This window comes from Anarrhichthys ocellatus, unplaced genomic scaffold (assembly GCF_004355925.1).
Source record: "Anarrhichthys ocellatus isolate YVR2014 unplaced genomic scaffold, GSC_Weel_1.0 scaffold32, whole genome shotgun sequence".
Classification (NCBI taxonomy): domain Eukaryota; kingdom Metazoa; phylum Chordata; class Actinopteri; order Perciformes; family Anarhichadidae; genus Anarrhichthys; species Anarrhichthys ocellatus.
Genome location: NW_022280062.1, coordinates 2,689,289 through 2,696,010, shown reverse-complemented (window position 1 = coordinate 2,696,010; position 6,722 = coordinate 2,689,289).

Sequence of the window (6,722 nt, the reverse complement as noted above, 5' to 3'; positions counted from 1 at the left end):
TTTAAAATAAAAGCCTATAACTGTCTATCTGCCTGTCTCACTCTCCCACCCACTCAGTCCATCTAACTGTCTGTCTGTCTGTCTCTCTCCCCCACTCACTCAGTCCATCTAACTGTCTGTCTGTCTCTCTCCCCCACTCACTCAGTCCATCTAACTGTCTGTCTGCCTGTCTCTCTCCCCCACTCACTCAGTCCATCTAACTGTCTGTCTGCCTGTCTCACTCTGTCTCTCTCTCCTCTCTGTCTATCTTTCTGTCTGTCTCTCCCTCTCTGTGTCTCTCTCTATCATATAGTCATTCAGGGCTTAGATATTTTTAGAGGACTTTTCCCCTCTCACCCCCCATTTCAAATTAAAAGCCCCACAGAATGAATTTTAACTGGAATGCTTGTGATGAAGCCTCTCATTTTAGTGTCAAACATAATGATTCTGTCTCCTCTGCCCCTCTCTCACCCACCCAGTCCCACCCTTTCAAAATAAAAGCCCCACAAATACAAGATTCAATCCAAGAGTATTAATCTCAAATGCAGAAAAGAGAGTAGCGCTATCTCAATTGAACCTGAATGACACTACCGGTAACATTGCCGTGTGTATATATTGCGATTTCTTCGGGCAGTAGAAGCCACACTGTCAAAATTTCTTTAGGAATTTTCTAGTTTGAATTAATCTGTATTTAATCATGTATTTGAATGACTAAAAAGAGACTTGTTAATTAGATGTACTGGGATGAAATTTACATACCTTATTTTTTTTTAAACGTTATTATAACTTTTAGTATAATCCTGTGTATTTCTATATTTGCTACGGATCAGCTGCTGTGTAAAGTCGAGAGTAATGTTTAAATAGCATTAAACAAAGTAATACATATAACATATGTTATCATTTCTGTATTTCATCCTGCTGAGAGTTATATGATACATAGTCTTATCCAGCTGTAAATTCTGGTGACCTACTAAGATAGGGCTTGTTCATAAAAACAATGAGCAAAAGTGACGGTGAGTGTCAGACAGAGTCCATCAGCAACTTAACAGCACACTAACCAGCTGCCCTCTTAAGACTTTACACCATGGATATTAATATAATCAGGCAAGACACTGACATTATTAAGTTTCGGAAATAGGCAAGAGATGTATTTTGTGGAGGCCAAATATTCTCTAGAGGAAATGTTTTTTTTCAAATTGTGTTGAAAGACTCAAAAAGATTTCGATGTTGCTTAATTGCTTTGTCTACTAAGCAATTTTTTTACCACTACGCCTCACCTGTTTACATTCTGACATCTTACTCAACTCCAATGTTACCACAGCTCACTTCTCAAATTCACAGAAGCCACTTCCTCTTTGAACACATTCTTTAAAAAAAGGCACACATGCATTTTTTTTAAATTTAGTGGGACCAATCGACCAAATCATACCGTCTACAACCTTTTTACTTATTAACTCTGTGACACAATATATAAATCATTTACAGTACAGAAATAATTATCCTTGCATGGGTATTGAGATACATGTGCTTAAAGGACCACTTCAGTCTGAGGAAGAGCCCGGTGCTCAAAACGTTACACATCAATACAATCTTTTTCATGGGAGCTACTTGGTGTGCAGATCAATCCGTTTAACTCTTAAGGAACACTTCACTTCATTACTCATCCTGTGTTGCCTTGAATTCATGAAGAAAACGTTGCTTTCTGCGGGGAACGGAGAACACTTCAAACTGGTCTGGATTCGCATGGACAAGTAGCGCTTGCACAAGAATTGGACTGATTATTGAGAAGTGTTTAAAACAATGAGGTTTTACTGAAGATGCATGTATTTGGGAAGTACTGAACATTCAATAAAAGGCACTTTGATTATACTACACGAGTTGTGTGAGAGTTTGGAGACGTGTGTTTCGATATAGTTTTGCTGTTATTAAACTTATGCCCAATTTACTTCAATTCATTAGGACTTCATCAAGATCTGTTTGCTATGGAGGGATGTGAGAAAAACTACGTTTTGTTTAAGAATTCAAGGTAACGCAGGGTGAGTAACTGATAGACAAACAGTCATTTTGTTAGTTAAGTTAGTACTACAGCATCAAATCAAGTCTTTAATCAAACACTTTCTCTCACTTATGACTTATGAGGGCTTACTTCCTCTGCTGCTTCTGCAAGCCAAAGGTTAAGGATGTGGGCAGACTTGCAGCAGACTTGCAGCAGACTTGTGGACAGATTTCCTTAGCTGACACTGATTCATCAGCTGTAATCATGCCTCTGCTGCGATTCTCAGCAGCCTAGAGTTGTTCCGCTGACCCTGCACTAGCATACAAAGACAGCAGCCATAACTATGTCATCTCCACTTGTCAGTGTAGGTAGCGAAGGGAAAAATAATTGCTGCCTGGATTATTTGAACAGTAACGTTTTCAGTCTTACAGTCTTCTCCCACATGAAAGATGAATAAATGGTCGCACACAGTCTCCCTTAATCCAACATTGGGAAGGTTTGGTGAGAGGAGGTATTGGATCATCCGACAAGCAGTTATGAAGAATCATATTAGCAAGTTTAGGCGCCATTGAGCCTTCGGTGGCTGACCACTGCCTGTAGTTTTTGTGCTGTGGTTGTACCATTGGCTCTAGTTGCACAACCAATTTAGAGTCACCAATTAACCTAAACTGGGTGTCTTGGCTTTGACTGTGGAAGTATGCACATGCAGGTACGGGAAGCCTTTTAGTCCCACATTGTAAAAAGTGAGATTTTCATGTCTTTTTTATTATTACGCTGGTCTAACTGCTATATTAAGACTGTGAAAGTGATATGGAAGTCCGTGGAGAATTTAAGATAGAGGGTGAATACAGGTATATTTAGAAAGACCGTATGAGAAAAAAAATGAGTTTTTTTTAATACGAAAGCATGTAAACATATTCTAGTAGAAACCATAAATACAAGCATGAACGTGGAATTGACTGGTACGAGGGGATAACAGGCAACGCATTCAAAGGTCTTTGTCTGTGGAGTTCTTTCAAGGTTGACTTGGCATGTGGTGCCCTCAGCCTTCTGGGTTTGTTTTCCTAGTCCAACTGCTCTCTTGTTATTGACTATAAGCCTCCTTTCAGTCCCTTTTTTAAACCACATTAGTATTGCTTCGTTGTGTCTGCTGAGAAGTATTCTAGATTGTAACCTAAAGAGTAACTGATTCATTCTTGAGAAAGTCTGGCATTTCACATAAAAAAGACAGCATTATGAAAACTTCTTTATCGTAATTATTACACAATTCTTCCTCCAGTCAAGTTGAAACGGACAAGAACGAACCAAACGGCAACTGCAATGTTCTCTACAATCCGTGTGAATCATGCTTATATGCTCCAACCGCAATTTGTATCACATCTGTTTCCTCTCTTTACATATGGTGTCAAAAACCATAGAAGTCACATTCATTGTATTCAGGTATGTAAAATAAATGAAGGAATACTACTGTAGATGATAAATAAGTGGAGTAACTGGTGGTTACCTTAATAGCTTGTACTGTATGTAAAGCTAAATGACAACAATCACCATCACAAATCGAATAAAAATGTTTTGCTCTGGTCTACGTGTCTGCTATGTGCGTAGACTGGCCATCACTGAAGAGGTCAGTTACTTCAGTAATGAAATGGCGCTGTGCCAGCGGCAGCAGCTCCCTGTGTGTGTTTTAATTTTAGTCTTTTCTCTTCTTTTAGTTTTGTCTTTCTCCTTAACGTTTGGTTCTTACGGTCAGACAACGGACCGTAACTTTTTTCTCAACTTTTCTCGTGGCTTTCTGTTGCTTTTCTCTCTCTGTGTAACGGAGAGCCACACACAATGAGCGGGGCCATTGTTTACTCCCGTGATCAGCTGATCGCGCTGAGTGAGCCGCGGCTGCTGCCCGGCGCCAGGCCTGTGATCCCTGCGGAGCTACGGAGAAGACGCCGGGGCTGCAGATCTGGAGCCAAACGGAGGGCGAAGAGGAGGAGGTACAAACCTTCGGTACCGGCGATACTATTGGGGAACGTGAGGTCTTTGGCAAATAAGACGGACGAGCTCGGCGCGCTGGTAAAGACCGAGAGGGACTTCCGCGAGTGCAGCGTCATGTGTTTCACGGAGACATGGCTGCACGCGGATTTCCCGGACCACAGTGCGTCTGTGCCCGGCTCAGTGTTGCCAACTCCTCAGTAGGGAAAGTAGCTATTGGCTGTCCTAAAAGTCGCTAGAAGTCGCTAAATGATGCCATCGCCTAATTTGCATAATTGTAATGAGCGCTGTAGGAGAGAGGCGGGAACAGCGGGGGCTTTGCGCATGCGCAATTCATTTGCAGTCAGGACACGGAGAGTGTTTCTGCAGCTGAGACTGCTGCGCGAGGGGCTACTGTGAGACTAATCACCTTTGAGTGCTTTGGGGCGGCGGAGGGGCTCACGGCAGCTCCCACGTGCCGAACGGTACGTGCTTTCACGTCAGAGTCAAAACACCAGACAAGTCTCCAACAATACCAGAAAAAGTAGCTAGATTTGTCGCTAGTAGCTTTTGACAAAACAAAGTCACCATGAGGGTTTGGAAAGTGGCCAGATTTAGCGAGAAAGTCGCCAAGTTGGCAACACTGGCCCGGCTTCAGGACTGTTCAGGCGGACAGAGACGTTGTTCAGGGCTGCAAGAAGAGAGGTGGCAGGATTGCTGTCTATGTGAACGAGAGGTGGTGCAATCCCGACCATGTGTGTGTTAAGGAACGCTTCTGTAGCCCGGACATTGAACTGTTAGCCGTGGGGATGCGTCCATACTATTTGCCGAGGGAGTTCTCGTCCGCCATTGTTGTCGCTTTGTACATCCCCCCCATCAGCTGACGCCGAGACAGCAGTGGACACCATCCACTCCACTGTGTCTGGACTGCTGATTCAACATCCTGGTGCATTTTTGGCAATCACTGGAGACTTTAATCACACCACCCTGGATAAAGCCCTGCCAACTTTTCACCAATATGTTGACTGCCCCACAAGAAATAATACAACCCTGGACCTTCTGTATGCTAATGCAAAGGATGCATACAGTGCCACTGCCCTTCCCCCCCTTGGCAGGTCTGATCACAACCTGATCCTGTTAACACCCAGGTATGTTCCTCTGGTGCAGAGGCTGCCTGTGACCACCAGGACTGTGAGGAGGTGGTCTCAGGAGGCTAATGACGCCCTGCAGGACTGCTTTGAGTCAACGGATTGGGGTGTGCTGTGTGGACCACATGGGGAGGACCTCAACAGCTGCTTCCCCAACAACAAGCCATGGATTACCAGTGACCTCTGAAAGCTCTTCTTAATAAGAAGAAAGCAGCTTTCAGGTCTGGGGACAGGGACGAGCTCAGGAGAGTCCAGCGTGACCTGAAGGTGAAGCTCAGGGAGTGCAAGGACTCCTACAGGAGGAAGCTGGAGGCCAAACTCCAGCAGAACAACGTGAAGGTGTGGACTGGAATGAAGCAGATAACCGGCTTCAAGGTTGGAGGGAGACAACCAGGGGGCTCCCTGGAGAGGGCCAACGACCTAAACTCTTTCTTCAATAGGTTTAGCTCAGAGCCCTCATCTGTCTCCTCCACACACCACACCTCCCAAACACCTCCCCCTCTGTCCCCCCTGGTGAGCTGCATGGACTCAGAGCCCTCCTCTTTAAAGGGCTCTGCCACCACCGACACTATGACCGCCCTCCCCCCCTCTCTGTGACGACTGGCCAGGTGAGAAGACAGCTGGAGCGACTCCACCAAGGAAAGGCTGCGGGACCTGACCTGATGGCATCAGCCCCAGGGTCCTGAAGACCTGCGCCATCCAGCTGTCTAATGTCCTTCAACACCTCTTCAATCTGAGCCTGAAGCAGGAGGAAGTCCCGGTACTGTGGAAGACGTCGTGCCTGGTTCCCGTACCAAAGAAGACGACACCATCTGGCCTCAATGACTACCGACCAGTTGCCCTCACATCACATGTGATGAAGGTGCTGGAGAGGCTGGTCTTGGCCCACCTCCGACCGCGGGTGAAATCCTCACTGGACCCTCTGCAATTTGCATACCAGTCTCATGTGGGGGTGGACGACGCCATCATCTACCTGCTGCAACGAGCTCAGTCGCACCTGGATGGATCCGGTGGCTCTGTGAGAATCACTTTCTTTGATTTCTCCAGTGCATTTAACACCATCCAACCAGTGCTGCTGAGTGAGAAGCTGCGGGTGGTGGGGGTTAACGCATCCACCGTCTCCTGGATCACTGACTACCTCACAGGCAGACCACAGTTTGTCCGACTGGGCCGTGTGCTGTCTGACACGGTGGTCAGTGATACTGGAGCCCCACAGGGAGCTGTTCTGTCTCCCTTCCTGTTCACCTTGTACACCACTGACTTCCAGTACAACTCAGGGTCGTGCCATCTGCAGAAGTTCTCTGATGACGCTGCAGTGGTCGGGTGTATAAGGGACGGACGGGAGGAGGAGTACAGGACAGTAGTGGATGACTTTGTAGAGTGGGCCGGTAGAAATCACCTGCGTCTGAACGTGGCCAAGACCAGAGAGATGGTGGTCGACTTCAGGAGGAAGACGACTGCTCCACAACCGGTGAAAGTTCTGGGAGTGGATGTGGACATGGTGGAGGAGTACAAGTACCTGGGTGTCTCCATCGACAACAGACTGAACTGGAAGACCAACATCAACGCTGTGTACAAGAAGGGGATGAGTCGACTATTTTTCCTAAGGAAACTTCGATCCTTCAACGTGTGCAGCA